The following is a 19,902-nucleotide window of genomic DNA, read 5'->3' as shown; positions in this document are numbered from 1 at the left end:
TAAAAGAGATACATCCTAATTGGATGAAAGTGTTTTTCATTCCATAGCAATTACGCTTATGAACAAAAACCACATCCGAAGAACAAAAAAAGGAGTTATCTTATAAGTCTGTACTTAGACTCATACTTCTTAGCATTCTCAACAGTTATAAATCACACTAAAACTAGTGAATTTGCCCCCTCTGAAATGGGTGTGAAACTTGAACACAAACGCAGTGTTGGAGTCCTTAACATCATAGTTTCTAGCAAACTTCTTCTTAAGCTCATCCTTCATATTCCAAACACAACACCATTAAAAATCCTAGAATAAAAGCTCTAATTTTCGCAACCCAGGCAGAAGCAGTCTATTTCCAGCATTCAAATGACAACAAAAACAGAGCAGTCACAATCTAGAAATAACTAAGTCACAAAAGAGAAAAATCAAGGTTCTAAAAACCGAATCGATCATCAAACCGTTTTAGTTACTAGTTCACTGATTTAGTGGTTCAATCGGTTCAACCGTGGTCTAGCCGAAAAAATCGTTTTATATTAAAATAATAAATAAATTATAAATAAACACTCTAAAACATAATTATAATCTAATATAAACTTTAAAATATTTTCTAAATTTAAAGCACTACATAAAATATCATCGGTTTAAGACCTTTAGATAAAGTACAAACTTAAATATTTTAATGAACTTAAACTTTTGCTTTCAAAGTTTGCTATAAGAGAAACCAAAATCCTTTCTTCATCCTATAAATGTTTGCTGTGATGACATTGATCAATAAAGTGATTGGTACACAAAATCGTGATACACAACTTCGTGCAGCTGACCAGCAAGTGCACTGGGTCGTCCAAGTAATACCTTACGTGAGTAAGGGTCGATCCCACGGAGATTGTCAGCTTGAAGCAAGCTATGGTCATCTTGTAAATCTCAGTCAGGCAGATTCAAATGATTATGGGGTTTTGATAACTAAAAGATAAATAAAACAAAAAATAGGATAGAAATACTTATGCAATTCATTGGTGGGAATTTCAGATAAGCGTATGAAGATGCTTTGTTCCCTCTGAGCCTTTGCTTTCCTATTGCCTTCATCCAATCATTTATACACCTTTCCATGGCAAGCTGTATGTAGGTGGATCACCGTTGTCAATGGCTATCATCCATCCTCTCAATGAAAAAGGTCCTCTATGGTTTCCCGCATGGCTAATCAGCTGTCGGTTCTCGATCGTGTCGGAATAAGATCCATTGATCCTTTTGCGCACTGTCACTGCACCCCACAGTCATGAGTTTGAAGCTCGTCACAGTCATCCCATCCCAGATCCTACTCGAAATATTACAGACAAGGTTTAGACTTTTCGGATCTCAAGAATGCTGCCCATTTGATTCTAGCTTATACCACGAAAACTCTGATTGCACGGAATGGAAGCTCTGTTGTCAGGAGAGGCAACCATGCGTCGTGAACCAGGAGGCCAAGAGATACACACTCAAGCTCTCGCAGATAGAACGGAGGTGGTTGTCAAGCACGCATTCATAAGGGAGGATGGTAATGAGTGTCACGAATCATCACATCCATCAGGTTGAAGAACAAGTGAATATCTTAGAACAAGAATAAGCGTAAATTGGATAGAAGAACAATAGTACTTTGCATTAATTCATGAGGAACAGCAGAGCTCCACACCTTAATCTATGGTGTGTAGAAACTCCACCGTTGAAAATACACAAGAACAAGGTCTAGGCATGGCCCTCCTAAATAGCATGAAACAAAGGAAAAAGGGTTCAAAGACCTGATCCCAAGATCAAAGATGATCAAAAGATCACATATGATCAAAAAGATGAAAATACAATAGTAAAAGGTCCTATTTATAGCCAACTAGTAACCTAGGGTTTACAGAAATAAGTAAATGATGAAGAAATCCACTTTCGGGGCCCACTTGGTATGTGCTTGGGCTGAGCATTGAAGCTTTCACGTGCATAGGCTTCTCTTGGAGCTAAACGCCAGCTCTGGTGCCCGTTTGGGCGTTTAACTCCAGCTTTTATGCCAGTTTGGGCGTTTTATGCCAAAATTTTTATGCTGACTTGGAACACCAGTTTGGGTCATCAAATCTCGGGCAAAGTATGGACTATTATACATTTTTGGAAAGCCCAAGATGTCTACTTTCCAACGCAATTGAGATCGCGCCAATTGGGCTTCTGTAGCTCTAGAAAATTTACTTCGAGTGCAGGGAGGTCAGAATCCAACAGAATCTTCAGTCCTTTTTCAGCCTCTGAATCAGATTTTTGCTCAGGTCCCTCAATTTCAGCTAGAAAATACCTGAAATTACGGAAAAACACAAACTCATAGTAAAGTTCAGAAATGTGATTTTTGCATAAAAACTAATAATTATATACTAAAAACTAACTAAATCATACTAAAAACTACTTAAAAATAATGCCAAAAAGCGTATAAATTATCCGCTTATCAGCGATTACATCCAAAAAAATACCAAAAAATATTAAACCATTTCCAACTTTGGTTTAAATTTGTCCAAGCAACAAAGAAAAAGAATCAAGGTTTCTTCACCAAAAAAAAAGAATGAAGGTTCCTCGAAGTAGTACCTATACACTCCATATCATTTAACACAAACTAGAAGTTCAGAAACCTCATTCTTCTATAGCTACAGACTCAAAGCTATTGTCACCTAATTCTAACCTGCTACCTAACATACCACAAATTTCTAATCAAGAGAGGTGTCTTTGTTCTCACAGAGAAATTGTATTCACTTGAAGATACTCAAAACAAATCATGAAAAGCAAAAGGATTTCACAATAACCCAGAGCTAAACTTGACACTTTAATGTTCCTTCATCATGTTACTCAATAAATCAACAAAGCAGTCACAATCCAAGCACATGTAAATCACAAAACAGTCAAACAAATACAAGTCAGCAACACATCACTAATTAACAATCACAAGACATTCAAAATCAATCATTAGTAAATTAAAATCACAATAAAAAAATAGCAGCACAGAGCTTCGAAATAATCAATAATCAATAAAAAGCAACAGAACCAGAGTAAACCAACAGTCAAATAATCGTTCAACAAAAATTAACAACACAACCAGTCAACCAAACCTTCGAAAGACAGAAATAGAGCGTAAAAAAACAAAAAATGATGAACAAGTGAAGAACAAATGAACAATTGAGCACTAAGCTAATAACTAATCAATCAGAAACAGTGCAATAATTGCCATCAAATAATCAACCGAGTCACAATCTAGGTACAATTAAGTCACAAAACAAAACAGTAAAACACAACACACAAAATCAGTAATGAACCAGAGCTAATCACTAATCAATAAAGGCCAAGACCAGTATGCCGACAACAAAAGTAAAGGAGCAAATATAAGCTTTCATCTCAATTGGCTTTGTGTTCGGGAGACAAGGGAAAAGGCTCATTTTTGGCAGTGATCCTTATCGCAATCAATTATTCAACAATTATTATTACGAAGAAAAAAATAAATACCTAGGGCTAGAAGCTAGAAGCCTGGAAAAAAGCAGAGCTGGCAGGGATAGTGGCTGGCAAGAGACAAGATAGTGACTGACGGGGTGGAAGTATGGTACAGAGCTGGCACTGCGGGAAGTGGCTGCGCGACCGAAAGTGGTGCTGGTGGTGGTTTCGGTTTTCGAAGATCAACAGAACTGCCTGCGCGATGGAAACTGGCTGCACGAACAGAGCTGGCTGATGTTGGCTAGACGCAAGTTGCGACGGCGACGGTGGCTGGACGGAAGTTGCACCAGAAGCTCGAGGTCCAGCCGTCCAGGTGAGTGCTGCTTCGCGTTCTGGAAACTGGAGATGAGAGGGTAATGGTTAGGGAAGATAAGGAGTTAGGGTTCAGCAATTAAAACGCAGTCATTTTTGACACAATTTATAAACCGGCCGGGTTACGGTTCGGTTCGACCAACCGATTTCTGGCCGGTTCGGCGATTCAATGATGGTTTTTCAATCTGACGGTTTTAGTTTCTGTCCGAACCGTAATTGGCAGTGGTTCACGGTTCGATCAGTTCGATCGGTCGGTTCGAACCGATTTTCAGAACCTTGAGAAACACAATGCAGCACATCACCAACATCATATCATAAAACACAAAACAACAGTAGAACAGAGCAGCCAGAGCTAATCAATTTATAAGTTATCAAAATCTCAAAAACAACACAACAACCTAATAATCAAAACAAGTTAACAAAATAACCTAATAAGGCAACACACACTAACAGTAGTTCTCAAAGGATAAATTCAATAAAAAATTATCCATTACCAGAAATCAATAAATCTATCCATTAAAATTCAAAAATAGCATACTCCATTTACTCAAATTCCAAATTTGAAACCCAAATCATAATAAAACAGCAGTATAAGTGCATAACAACAGTAACAACTTAACAAGTCACTAATCACAAATTCCACTAAGCAGCATAACAAGTAAGAACAACAGCAGCATTACAAATAATTAACAGAAATCACAATTCACAAATTCAACCACAAACCAGTAAATCAACAGAAATTAGTAAATCACACTTTCACTAACCTTCCACTGACAGCAGGAAAACGACGGTGAGACGACAAAGACACGATGGCCAGACGACGGAGACACCACAGCGCACCAGCTGGAGGCCTCGAGCAGCGATTTCACCTGGGAGAGGACGACGTGCCGACCTAGAAGGGGGAGACGCCGCGGAGAAGGAAGAAGGAGGAGGCCGCAGAGACACCGACACAAACAAACAGCGACGGCGATTCTGTCCAGAAAGCTGGATTTTTGGGTTAGGAAGGAGCTAGGGCTTGCTGAGCTCTATGTTTGTCTTTCGGAGGGGTGGGGGTACCGCGTGGGGTGGGTGGGTTTTTTTTAACAAAATGAAAACGACGTCATTTCATATGAATTGGTCGGTTCCCAATTCAAACCAACCGGCCGGTTCAGCGGTTTATGTCAAAGAACCAGACCGCTTTTATACCAATTTCTGGTTAAACTGGTTCGACCGGTCAGTCTGGTCCGATTTTCAGAACATTGATTTTTTCTTAATTGCTCTGCACCACGCTAGTTCCTCTCGCATTTTCGGTTGTGAGAACACTAATATTATGAATGACGTGGCTAATTCTCATCATGTTGGACATAATATCGATTAGATGATATGGCACAAAAGTAGAGTTACTCTAATTTAGTTATTTTTTTGTAATTAAAATTTTATATTTAAACAAAATATTTAATCAAATTTAACTAAGTTGTTATAACAATTATTTAAATCACGCGACTTCTCCTTTTCTTTCTCTATCTCCGTCTCCATTTTCTTCTGTTTCTATTTCCTTTTCCTCCTCTTCCTCTTTCTCCTTTTCTTCTTCTTCTTCTTCTTCTTCTTCTTCTTCTTCTTCTTCCAAATTTGCACAAGCAAGTTCTTCTTCTTCCCTCTTCCTTCTCCCCCTCCTCCTTCTCTTCCTCCTCTTTCTTCTAAGTAACTTTAGTTCAGTTATGTGTTAATTGAGGTTCACTTGATACTACTGATAAATATTGACCAAATTTTTTATGCTTTAAGTAATTTCGGTATAAATTCGATGTATTTTTTTGTTAATTATTGAGTCTTTTTATTGTTTGTTCAAATCTGAACTAATTTCGGTTTATTTGTGTGCTAACTGAGGTTTCCTTGATGCTGCTGATAAGTAATGACAAAATCTTTTAGCAAAGAAGAATGAAATTATTCATTATTACTTTATTCAATTGCATTAGATTCTACTTCATTCCGTTCAATTAGTTCATTTTGAACAAGTAGTCAAAAAGACGCAGGACCCGTTTGGGAAGCTTTAAAAGTAACTTTTTTGAGCTTTTGACTTATGAAAGTAGTAGTATTAATGTCTGGTGCAATTTTTAAAACCAAATTACAACTTTCTAAGAAGCTATTTAGGAGCTTATAGAGAAGTTAAAAAAAATGACTTCTCTCATAATACTACTACCTTTTATCACATTTTATAAAATAAGCACTTTTAAAACTAAAAATCCAAACACAAAATAACTTATTTATAAGTTACTTTTAATATAGTCATTTATTGCTTAAGTTATTTTTTCAAAAATAGCTTAATTAAGTTGTTTTCCTAAACTGGACCTCAATCATCAACAAAAACACATCGAATTCATTTTCGGATCCAAATGAACCTCAAATAAACTAATAAATGAACTGAAATTACTTAAGAAATAAAAAACTTGGTCAATACTTAACAGCAACATTAAGTGAACCTCAATTAATTCATAAATAGACCGAAATTAGTTCAGTTTTTAACAAGCATTCAAAAAGACTCAATCATCAATAAAAGCACATCCAATTCATTTTTGGATCCAAATGAATATCAAATAAACTAAGAAATGAACCGAAATTACTTAAGGAATAAAAAATTTGGTCAATATTTTTTAGCAGCATCAGGTGAATCTCAATTAACATACAAATGAACTAAAATTAGTTCAGTTTTGAACAAGGAGTCAAAAAGGCTCAATCATCAAGAAAAACTCTTCCAATTCATTTCTTGATCCAAATGAACCTCAATTAAAAGGAGAAAAAGGAAAAACACAGCAACAACAGCAGCAATAAAAGAATGACGATCGAGAGAAAACATGTTAAAATGAAGAAAGAATGCGAAGAAGAAGAAGGAGAAAGGCGAAGAAGAAGAAGAAGGAAGAACACAAAGACAAAGAAGGAGGAATACGAAGACAAATAAGGAGGAAAACGAAGAAGAACAAAGAAGAACGCAAAGACAAAGGAACGCGAAGATGAAGAACGATATGTTTGCGTTATTGAAGCGTGTGCGTACACGTTAGTGTAATAAAAGTGATTTTGTTAAATTTTGACCAACTTAATTGAACTTAATTGCTAAAAATATTTAGATGTATAGCTGGATTGTTTTCTCATTTATAACTTAAATAAAATTTATGTCACTCTTTTTTACCTATTTTTTTCCTTTTTTTTTTCTTTCTTGTTATACATCATTTTGATTACGATATCATAATTACAAGTGGGTGCTAGAATTTCATGTGGTCAACCACAAATACTCTAATCAAAATAGAACATCAAAAATTTTAGAGTAATATGAGTGTGGTTGTGTTCTTTTTTTTGGTGATCTACAATAAAGTCCAACTCTAACAAACTATTCTTTTGATGTTCTAACTATAATATTATTAGAAAGAGGTAGTACGATTTGTTCTTGTAAATTGATATTAGACAAGAAGATGTCGGTGAAACAGTAACTTCTATAAAAGATGTTGACTAAGCAATGGTCAATTTTGGCTAAAAAAATAGGAAGTTAGAAAATGAAGTTAAAACAAAAGAATTGTACATGCTGTTGGTTGTGTTTGTAATATTTGTTGCTGGTTTGATGTTGATTTTTAAGGTTTGAGGATATTTTATTTTAATATGTTAGAGTCGATGTCTGGTGTAAGAAAAAAAAATATCATTGTTAAATGTTCAAGTTAATTATCCTTATTATAAACATAAAGTAAGTTATTTTTTTGCCATCTAAAAAATTATGGAAAAATTATTACATAAAAGAACTCCAGAGTAGCATAATTAAAGTTATACAAGAATGTCATAACAATAAATTAATAATAGATTACTATAATAATGAATTTTGAAAAAAAAAAAAATTTTTTCAATAAAACAAAACATTGTCATATCACTGTATCAGTGATAACTTTTTCACAAATTTAAAGATCTATTCTAAATCTAAAATATATCAATAACAGAGATAGAAAATACTATCAAAGTAGGTAAGTTTGGTTTGATAAAACTTTTTTGAAGAGGTATTTGTATTTTTCAAAAACACAAAGCATTTTATTTTATATTTGGTAAATTAAAAAGATGTGTGTTTATACTTGCAGTTTTTAAAAGTTAGGAGTTTTTTTGAAAGCACCTCAGAAAAAAATTTTTAAAATTAGTTTGTGCTTATCAAAATTAAAAAGTATAATATAACCCAAAATAATAATAAATATTTAAAATTATTCTTATTAATTATTAACACCAAATTTTGTTTAGAGTAAAGGATCGTTTTCGTCCCCAATATTTGGAGTAAGTCCTATTTGTGTCCCTAACGTTTAAATCGTTTTATTTGTATCCCTAACATTTATAAAAGTGATTCAATGTTATCCTACCGTCAATTATACGAACAGATTAGATTGTATTTTTTAATTATTTTCACTTGAATGTATTCATTCTCAATTCCGTCTCACTTGGATGTGTTCGATTTCAATATTGTACCCACTATTTGTGTTCAGGTTCAATTATGTCCCTAAAAAAGTGAATTGCAGGGATTAGTTTTAACTTTTGATGAGCTATTATCCGGAGTGGATCATTAGTTCGGTCCAGACATTTGTATTCTAACTTCAATATGAGATTTTTAGAACTCAAACTAAAACTCATGATGTGTAATTGACGATAGGATAATATTGAATCACTTTTACAAACGTTAGGGATATAAATAGGACGATTTAAACGTTAGGGATACAAATAAAACTTACCCCAAACGTTGAGGACAAAAACAATACTTTACTCTTTTGTTTATTTTTCCGCACACACTTTCCACCACTAGAATTTTCATATATTTCTAATTTCTCACCCTAACCTTTACAAATTTTGAAAAGGACACATCTCATCACTTATGACTTCTATCTTCTTCTCTCTTTTTTTTTTGTATTTTTCTAGTGAATTTTTGAGCTACTTTTTGTTGTTCTTTGTCAATCTTTTAAGAATTGAAAAAATTGAAATCTTTTGTTCCTCCACAAAAGTAAACCTATCTTGGTCCTGGCCATCTCCACTTATACTATGGAATCATTTTTTTTCTCTTATCTTTTTTTATATATTTTTGGCGTTAAATCAAACTAATGTTGCGACCCGTAATGAACCAAGAAAGCTTTGGAGAAGTCTAAAAATTTTAAAGAAATTAAATACAAAAGAAGGGATTAATTTCTCTCTCATGCTTGAGCTAATAGATAAAGATTTATTCTTCTTTCAGAATTTTAAATTTAATTTTAAAATATAGGGTTAAATACGATTTTGGTACCAACGTAGAAATCGAAAATCGATTTCGTCTCCGATTTTTTTTTCGTTACAAAATGGTCCCTAAGGTTTAACGTAATTTTAAAATCGTCCTTCGGACATTTATACCCTTCCCCCTTTTTCTTCAAAATTAACCAAAAACGAAGCTGAACCAAAACCACCACCACCACCACCACCACCACCATAAGAATAATGGATAATAGAATCATAAGAACTCAGAATCAGAACCCACCACCACCACCTCCCACACACGGCCACTCTATCACCATCTGCATCATACCAACCAGAACTCAGAAAATCATCATCATCATCAGAATCAAGAACTTTGAATCCATAGCTCAAACTCAGAAAAACAAATCCAGAACTCAAACTAAAAAAAAACAAGAACTCAGAAAATCATCATCATCATCGTCATCATCATCAGAACCCATAACTCAGGATCCAGAACTCAAACTCAGAAAAACAAACCCAGAACTCATACTCAAAAAAATAAGATCCCAAAACTCAAAAAATCATCATCATCATCGTCGTCATCATCAGAATCCAAAACTCAAAAAATTTCCAATTTCATCTTCAATTACAAAAACAAAAAATCCATAAATATAATTACCAAAACAAACGACGAGACGAGGTACGACGGCGAGGAGGAGGTGCGGCGACACGACGACGAGGAGGAGGAGCAGAAACGGCTAGCAGCGCACGGTGAGATCCAGCGGCGAGGACTGAACGACGAGGAGCCGGAGCGGCGGCGGCGATGGCGAGGAGCAGCGGCGGTGGCCTTTAGCTTTCTCCCTTCCGATCTCTCTCTTCTCCCTTAGCTTTCTCCTCTCTTGCTCTCTGTTTTCCCTTCCGATCACAGGCGGCGATGCGGCCTTCCCTCCCCTCTCCCCCGGATTCTCTTTCTTCCCCCTTCTCTTTCTCGCTCCCCCCTCCCCTGATTCTCTTTCTCCCTCAGTCCCTCTGATGCCTTTTTTTTTATAATTTTTTAATGAAGAGTAAATTGGTAATAAAAATATAAAATTGATAAAAAGGACGATTTTAAAACAAACTAAAATTTTGGGGACCATTTTGTAACAAAAAAAATGTCGGGGACAAAATCAATTTTCGATCTCTACGTTGAGGACGAAAATCGTACTTAACCCTAAAATATAAGATAAACATTCGGTTAATATTGAAATCACATTTTGCAATTGAGAAATTATTCATTGTTTTTCATATTTTTTTTACAAGTGATGTTAATTAATTTATTCTATTGCTCATTTATCCTTATATATTTAGTTCCTGTACTGTAATTAACCTACTAGAATAATGTTTTATATTTATCAGTAATAATAATAGTGTTTTATAAAGTCTATTATTAAATAATACAAAATGAGTATTTAAGCATACTTGACATAAAAATTTATGATGCATTTTATTTTTAATCTTTCAATTCTTGTATAAACTTATGAAATAGTTTTTTTTTATCAATGATAAGCTTTGATAGATACAACAATAAATTTTATGACAACTGAAGAAAAAAATAATGAAAAAAAATTGCATAATAAAACAAAAATCTAATAGATATATTTTGTGCTTTGTGTATAAAAAGTATCAGATTGGACACACATTTTGATACCAAACACTAAAAATAATTGATAGTTGAATTTACAAAAGTTACGAAAAAAAAATATAATAGAAAACAATTAAGAAACAAATGTGATCAATTGAGAGTAGATTGGAAGAACGGGAAGTAAGATTGCGAGAATCGAACTGAATATTAAACCGGTAGAGTAATTGGTTCAATAGTCCAATCAAAATTAAATCGGTTTATTTAAATATACAATAAAATTATTAAAAATTCAATATATAATTTTAGATATATAAATTTAACTATTTTTAAACTAATATAATTTAAAATGAGAAAGTTTAGGGGTCAGTAATTTTATTAAAATTTGGCCAACACTTAACCATCAAAAGAAAAATGAGAAATCCTACACCATTAGATGTCATCTCACACCATTAAAAATATTGATAATGACTAATTAATGGCTACACATCACAAATTTTGCTGACTCCCTAGCACTCTTTATTTAAAATTTTACAATTTTACGTAATAATTTCTTCATAATTTATCATTAAAATTTTACAAAATAAAATTTTTTAATTAACTCCAAAGTTCTAATAAAGCAATCAACAATAATACATTAATACTCATTATAGTAACAATCCCGCTACGTTACCAATAGCATTTCTGCCAACATCTGCCAACTCTTATCTATAACTGTGTTTAATAGAAGTGTCTTTGTGGATGTGTCTAATAAAAATGTATTTGTTATAGCTGTGTTTAATAGAAATGTCTTTATAGATATATTTTTTAGATGTGTTTCTTTATATATGTGTTTAAAATATAATAATTAATCATTGTTGGCAATACATTGGCAGATAATATGTTGGTACCTTATACTTTTCCTTATAGTAACAACAAAACATCAAAATCAATAAATTTTCAACAATATCTTCTATTAATAAACTTATACAAAACTTATATATAGAGATTAATTTTACATTAATGAAAAACAATAAACTTAAACCTGAAAAATAGAAATTTATACAAAAACTCAAACCATCAACAACAAATTAAAATCACAACAAATTTTAACAAAGACTTCAGATTAAATATTTAGCAATAAAAAATTCAGAATCCAAAAACAGAGAAACTAAACAAAGAATCCAAATTCAACATCCAACAACCCAACTCAAAATACAATCCCAACTCAGAATCTAATACACGAACTCAGCTCAGAATCTTAGGAATTGTAACCGAAGAAGTTGTGAAAGGACGGTGATTGTAAAACCTGAGAAATTAGTAAATAAATTAATTATTAATTTAAGAAATTAAAAAATAAAATTTTATAATTTAATGTTAAAGAGCTAATTAAAACAAGAATTTTGACACTAATTTTAAAGAATTTAGCCCAAAATTGGGGCGAACGGGCTAAACCGATCGAACCGGACCAAATTGGGCCCAAGGCCCAATTCTATGATACCTTAATGAAGGGCAACAGTCCTTTCTTCCCAGAATCAAACATAAAACACGTAGAGCTCATAGGAAGGGGAAAGAAGTGATGAAACTCCAAAACCATTGGCTAGATTTCAATCTCATGTAACTTTTGATCCAAAGTTCTGATTGACGAGCCGTGAATTGGCTAAATTGATAAATGTTGGGCCGGAGGTCGTGAAATTGGGCCGGAAGCCAGAAGAAGGTAAGAAAAGTAAATGATGCTTGTATAAGCGATGATAATTATGATATTGAATTTATAAGAATGATGCTTGTATGAATGATGATTTATGTGTGGCTTGAGTTGAAGAGGGTTAAAAGAGTTGACAATGAGAATTAATTAGGGATGTTTTGGGACATGAGTTAGATATTGAAATGTGACTTGGTAAGGTTAGATATTGTCAAAAAGGCTTAGAGTTTTAGTATTGCGATATGAGATTGGTGAAAATAGAGGTTCGATAAGCTTTGTGAAAATCTATTCGGATGGCAAGTTGAGGAAAGAGGATTCTCTCACTTATCGTGATGTGGATGTGGGAAAGGTGGAAAGGCACTGTCTTTCATATTATTTTCCCACATTCTTCTCTGGTTGCAAGGTGGAAAGGCATGCTCCTTCGATGTGGAAAGTCACTTTTCTTCGTATCTGCTCCAGGAGAAGGTGGAAAGACACACTCCATTGTTTATGATCCTCCTAGAGATGCGCAACCTAGAGACAAATGTCTGGGTTAGCTACTAGATGTGTCAGGTTTTGGCGATATAACCGACACGTGAGCTCACGACCAATAGGATAGACATTCATCATATGCATATGTGTGCTTTGTTTGATTATGCATTAATTGGGATTGCCTAAGTGGTTATAATATGCTATTCATTGTATTTGCTATCTGTATTACTTATATTCTACCTTTGTTTGTTATTGTCTGCCTGTTTGTCTTTCTAACTTCACCGGAGATAGAGGAATGGAGGAAAAGTGGAGAGATTTAGGGTTCTAGTTAAGTTTTAGTTAGATTTAAGGACTTGGTTAAGTTTAGAAAGTCTAAAGAACCTCCTTGATTCATGGTTTCTGTTTTAGTTCTTTAAGTTTCACAATCTGAGTGTCGGCATTGTAAAATTGCCTCTGGTATTCCCAAGACCTTATTTATTATATATGTGGGCACCTTAACCATAATGAGAATCCTGATTCTCATCCCATACAATATTGTTCTTTTTCAGATGCAGGTTGAGAAGCACCACTATGTATTCTGGAGACGCTGATGAAGCAAAGAACTCTTGGGACTCAGGGCCATATCTTTGTTTATATTTATGTATGTATATAGATTCTCCACCTTGTATTTTAAGTTGTCCCTCTTAGAGGTTGACTCGGAGAAACAGGTTGTCATTTTTCTATTTTGGGTCATTTTGGGATTCTCACGTTTATGTGTGTGTGTGTGTGTGTGTGTGTGTGTGTGTGTGTGTGTGTGTATGTGTGTGTGTTTATATGCTCTGTTTGGTTCTAACTTCGCGAGCCGAGTCAGGAGCCTTGTTATCTGTATCTTGAAACTCTCTTATCTTACTTCGTTTCATTAATGCTTATACGAGAGACATGATGTTTTGCTTATGCTTTGTTTTAAATCTTCTTTAAAAAGGCTCCTAGATATAAATATTTTTCAACTATAATATATATAATTTTACTTTTAGAAGTCGTAATACCCCACCCCCTCTATTTTATGACTTAAGCATAAGACTCTGTGTGGTAGGGTGTTACATTATGGTATCAGAGCAGTTCGTTCCCGTAGAGCCTAGGGAATGGACTGACTATGCTTCTGAGCATAGTCTGGCTGTGTGTACATGCTATTTAGGATGTCTACCTGACATATATAGCATAAATGTTTATGAGCATTACTTTTGGAGATTCGAAGCACTAGACTTTAGATATTAAGACTGATAACCTTAATATCAATTGTTTGGTGTGGACATGACCCCAAAGGGCTTCTCGTGGACGCGAGTGAGGTGATACGGCTGAATTTGTAGTTGTTGCTGTGCAAGCTACTGCTGAAGGGATGGAGCAAATAACCTAGGGATTGTGATGCAGACGGTAATAGATTAGGTGGTGGAGAAAGACAAGGATTAGAACTCGTACAGCTGGAGTAAAGGTCGATGCCATGTAGTAAAAAGAGATGAAGGAATTCAAGGAGTGATCTGGCAGAGTAGGAGCATGATTAAGTTCTTAGTGGTTTATAATCAGAGTGACGTTGTGGAAGCACTGTGATTTTGGTGACTCCAAAACTGTAGGGACGTGAAGAAGAAGCCTTCGGATATGAAAATGGTTTGAGGATTGGTATAGGATCGAGGAATGAAGAGTGAGAATGTGTGGCTTAGGTTATAACAGATTGACTCAGAATAAGAGATTAATGAACTGTTTAGTGATTAAGACTGTTGAGAAAGAATTGAGATTGATTTCATTTAGAGAGAACCCTTGAAGGATGGGGAAGTGTGTACTCGTTAAGAGAGTTAAACGAAGCTAAGAGTGAGACAAACGGGTTTGGCTTAGGCTTGAATTCGGAATAGGATATTACATTGATGTCAGAGAATGACAAAATGAATGGTAAGAGATCGGTTGAATTTGAGGGAGCGTATATGGAGAATTGACGGCAAATTTTTGAGGACGAAAATTTCTGTTAGGCAGGTAGGATATAAAATTCGAGAAATTAATAAATAATTAGTCAATAGATTGAGCCGAACAGGCTAAACCGGTCGAACCGGACCCAAAATGGGTCCAAGGCCCAATTCTATGATACCTTAATGAAGGGCAACAGCCCTTCCTTCCCAGAATCAAACACAAAACACGTAGAGCTAATAGGAAGGGGGAAGAAGTGATGAAACTCCAAAACCCTTGGCTAGATTTCAATCTCATATAACTTTTGATCCAGAGCTTCAGTTGACAAGCCATCAGCGGCCACGCGTTTGTCTCAAAATTCTCTACTCATGTTTTCTCACCCAATTCTACTATTTTCAGTTCGCGATTTTAGGTTTTGGTAATTGAGAGATTTTGTGATTTTGATGGTTTAGAGGTACTCTAGCGGTGGATAATCATCGGATTTTGTCCATTTGACTCATGAGTAACAGTAAGAAAATTTCCTAACCCTTGTGAATTGGTGATTTAGTAAGCTCAATATTGATTATAGTGATAATTATGATGTTAGATTGAAATTGGTTATCGGTTAGAGTTGATTTGAGAAATTGGAAGCTAGAGGATTAGCTTTGGAGGCTGGAAATTCAATTGGTGAGGAGTTGGAGCTTTGGAACTTGAAGAACAGTGAATAATTGAGGTGTTCCGGGCTTAGGGAGGAATCGGCCAATGTATGATTTTGGTTTCTCGTATATAATATATAATGTTTTGTGAAAACTTAGGCTAGATGACCATAAGGTAGGTTGGAATGCATGATTCTATTAAAGGTTTAGTATTCTTGATGATGATTGTTGATTTAGGTTGAGTATGAATTGGTGAATATTGTTATATGATGAAAATAGGATACTGTATGAAGATTTTGATGCTAATGGATGAGGATTTTGAACGTAAACTTATGAATGTTAATAAATTGATAAATGTTGGGCCGGAGGCTATGAATTGGGGCCGGAGGCCAGAAGAAGGTAAGAAAGGTAAATGATGCTTGTATAAGTGATGATAATTATGATATTGAATTTATAAGAATGATGCTTGTATGAATGATGATTTATGTGTGGCTTGAGTTGAAGAAGGTTAAGAGAGTTGACAATGAGAATTGATTAGGGATGTTTTAGGACATGAATTGGATATTAATGTGACTTGGTAAGGTTAGATATTGTCAAAAAGGTTTAAAGTTTTAGTATTGCGATATGAGATTGGTGAAAATAGAGGTTTATAAACTTTGTGAAAATCTATTCAGATGGCAAGTTGAGGAAAGAGGATTCCCTCTCTTGTCGTGATGTGGTTGTTGGAAAGGTGGAAAGGTACTCTCTTTCGTATTCTTTTCCCACATTCTTCTCTGGTTGCAAGGTGGAAAGGCACGCTTCTTCGATGTGAAAAGACACTCTCCTTCGTATCTCCTCTAGGAGAAGGTGGGAAGGCACATTCCTTCGATGTAGAAAGGCACTTTCTTTCGTTTATGATCATCCTGGAGATGCGCAACCTAGAGACAAATGTCTGGGTTAGCTACAAGATGTGTCAGGTTCTGGCGATATAACCAACACGTGAGCTCACGGCCAGTAGGATAGACATTCATCATATGCATATGTGTGATTTGTTTGATTGTGCATTAACTGGGACTGCCTAAGTGGTTATAATATGCTACTCATATTTGTCTGCTTGTTTGTCTTTGTAACTTCACTATAGATAGAGGAACGGAGGAAAGGCGGAGAGATTTAGGGTTCTAGTTAAGTTTTAGTTAGATTTAAGGACTTGGTTAAGTTTAGAAAGTCTAAAGAACCTCCCTGATTCATGATTTCTATTTTAGTTCCTTAAGTTTTACAATCTGAGTGTCAATGTTCTAGGATTGCCTCTGGCATTCCCAAGATCTTATTTATTATATATATGGACACCTTAACCATACTGAGAACCCCCGGTTCTCATCCCATACAATATTGTTCTTTTTCATATGCAGGTTGAGAAGCACCACTCCGTATTCTGGAGACGCTGATGAAGAAAAGAACTCTTGAGACTCAGGGTCGTATCTTTATTTATATTTATGTATGTATATAGATTCTCCACCTTGTATTTTAAGTTGTCCCTCTTAGAGGTTGACTCAGAGAAACATGTTGTCATTTTTCTATTTTGGGTCATTTTGAGATTCACACACACACACACACACACACACACACACACACACACACACACACATATATATGTTTATGTTTATATGCTCTGTCCCGTTCTAACTTCGCGCACCGGGTCAGGAGCCTTGTTATCTGTATCTTGAAACTCTCTTATCTTACTTTATTACATTAACGCTTATGCAAGAGACATGCTGTTCTGCTTATGCTTTGTTTTAAACCTTCTTTAAAAAAGGCTCTTAGCTATAAATCTTTTTCAACTATAATATATATAATTTTACTTTTAGAGGTCGTAATACTCCACCACCTCTGTTTTATGACTTAAGCATAAGACTCTGTGTGGTAAGGTGTTACAGTGATAGAGTGAGCTTGAATAGAGAGTGAGCTCGGAAGAAGATCAGTTCGTGACGGCAAAGGCTTTTTTTTTAAATAAAATAAAAAATTCATTATTTTTCCAAATACGATTTTTGGACTTTAATTCCCCAAATACGATTTTTTGTATTTGAGCAAGTTCGTCGGACCCCGACGAACTCTATAAAAATTAGCAAGTTCTCCTTACCCATACACGTTTTTAATCCATATCATCATCTCCAAAAGAGTATATAGATCTACAAATAGTAAATAGGAGTACACAAAAAACACAGATAATAAGCATGGCTTCTTTCAAGATTTTTTTAATTATAAATTAAAAAAAAGCCATATTTAACAATGGCAACCATTATTATCATCTCTAAAAATACAAGGGTACATCGTAATAAGCCATATTTAACGATGTTTTTTTAATTATAAATTAAAAAATAACTATTTCCTAAAAATAAAATACGACTTATTCCTATATACTCTTATGAACTCTTATGTACCAAAAATAAAATACATAAGAGTACACAAGAATACATATGAATAAGTCGTATTTTATTTTTGGAAAATAATTTTTTTAATTTATAATTAAAAAAATTCTTGTTAAATATGGCTTATTCTGGTATACTGTATATTTTTGGAGACGATAATAGCAGTTGCCATTGTTAAATATGGCTTGTTTTTCTTAATTTATAATTAAAAAAATCCTTGAAAAAACCATGCTTGTTGTTTGTATATTTTTGTGTACTCCTATATGCTGTTTGTAGATCTATATACTCTTTTGGAGATGATGATATGGATTAAAAACATGTATTTTAAATATTTTAAGGGGCAGGGTAAGGCGAACCCTATAATTTTTATAGAGTTCGCCGAGGGAAAGCACACTTGCTAATTTTTATAGAGTTCGTCGGGGTTCAGCGAACTTGCCCAAATACAAAAAAATCGTATTTGGAGAATTAAAGTCCAAAAATCGTGTTTAGGAAAATAATAAATTTTTTATTTTATTTTAGAAAAAAATCCCGACGGCAAGGCTTCGAGAAGAGATTCCACGAAGAGAGAGGACGCGGTTGAAGAGGATCGAATAACCATTCGCGACCGACCAAAATAGAGCCGACTAGCAACTATTTGAGGCCGAACAGCTATTTGCGATGGTGACGCCAAGACCTCCAATCAGTCCATCGCACAACGTAAAAGATAGGAGGTCGAGGAGAAGAGGGCTGACTTCCGGATGTAACGACGATACCCTTTGGCCGAGGAGAAGAGTTCAGCAACGACGGGAATGATGGACGCTCCGACGCTCCGGCTGGCTGCTACTATTGAAGTTTCTGAGGTTAGATAGGTTTAGGGTTATTATAGGGTTGAGAGAGAAAGAGAGGAAAATCTATTATTTTTATAGGGTTAAACCAAAAACCGTAAAAAAATAATCCAATTCAAACGGTTCATCAGTTAGTTGCTAGTGTGACTATTTTTTTTGTCAAATGGTTTTTTACTTCAACCGAATTAATGGCTAGAGAATTGATTTGGTTAACTCGATTGAACTAATCAGTTCGGTTCAATTCTCAAAACCCTGACCGAAAGCAATTGAAAAGGAATGAGAATAGACTTGGATGAAATTCTGCTAAGAAAATAATTGATGCAAGTGGGTAATGGTGAGCTAAAAAGTTAGCAGTTAGTATCCAGTATCCTTAGTGTTAGTAAGTATAATAGCATATATATATATATATATATATATATATATATATATATGATTAATTATTAATATTTTACGTAAGTTATTTTAAAGGCTACAAAATTTAGAAAAAAAAAGAATTGATTTAGATTTTGAGGCTACATAGGATAGAATATTTCAAAAAATAGTTGTAACAGGAGAAGATGTTTGAACTCCATTTTTTAGATTAGTTCCTTTTTCAATTGAAAAAAATACACAATTTGAAGATTGTGAGGATTTTGATAAAGAGCTTGAGATTAGAGTTACAAACATTATAAAAAAAAAAAAAACTTGACTAATACTAATACTAACAAGAAAGTAAAGAAAGTTAGAGATGCTCACAAACTATCGCGCTAAATTGATAAACTTTGTGAAGCTGTGGAACGTAGGAGCTCCAATAAAAATGTTACTTTGGGACCTAATATAACTCAATCAATAGAAGAATTTAATGTTATATTGGTTATAAATTTATTTAGTAAAATTTATATGTTTGCAACTATACTTTTTTTGAGCAAGGATAAGGAGAACAATTTATTTACAAAGTTTTTTTTTAAATTGTATTATATATTTTATAGATAATGAATTGCTCATTCTATTGCATTCATTTTCTTGGATCTTTTTATTGGTCTTTTTTATTGTGAATAAAAATTAAAGTACTTTCATTTCTTAATATATTATTCTACTTTGTTTTAATCCTGTCATTCTTTTTTTTAATATAATTATTATATAATGTATTGAAATATGAAAATTGATTATGATCAAGAGGTAAAATATTTTATTGAGTTTTAACTTCCATGGCATGTTTGACAATATTATGATAAATATATTTGTAAATATTATGCATGATTTCTACACAAATAAAAAATAAATGGCTTAAAGAGATATTATAAGGAAATGATAATTATTGTTGCAACATGTTTAGGATGGAAAAAGAAAATTTCAAAAGACTATGCTATGATTTGAA

This window comes from Arachis stenosperma, chromosome 9, assembly GCF_014773155.1.
Source record: "Arachis stenosperma cultivar V10309 chromosome 9, arast.V10309.gnm1.PFL2, whole genome shotgun sequence".
Lineage (NCBI taxonomy): Eukaryota > Viridiplantae > Streptophyta > Magnoliopsida > Fabales > Fabaceae > Arachis > Arachis stenosperma.
Note: the sequence above shows the minus strand (reverse complement) of the source record.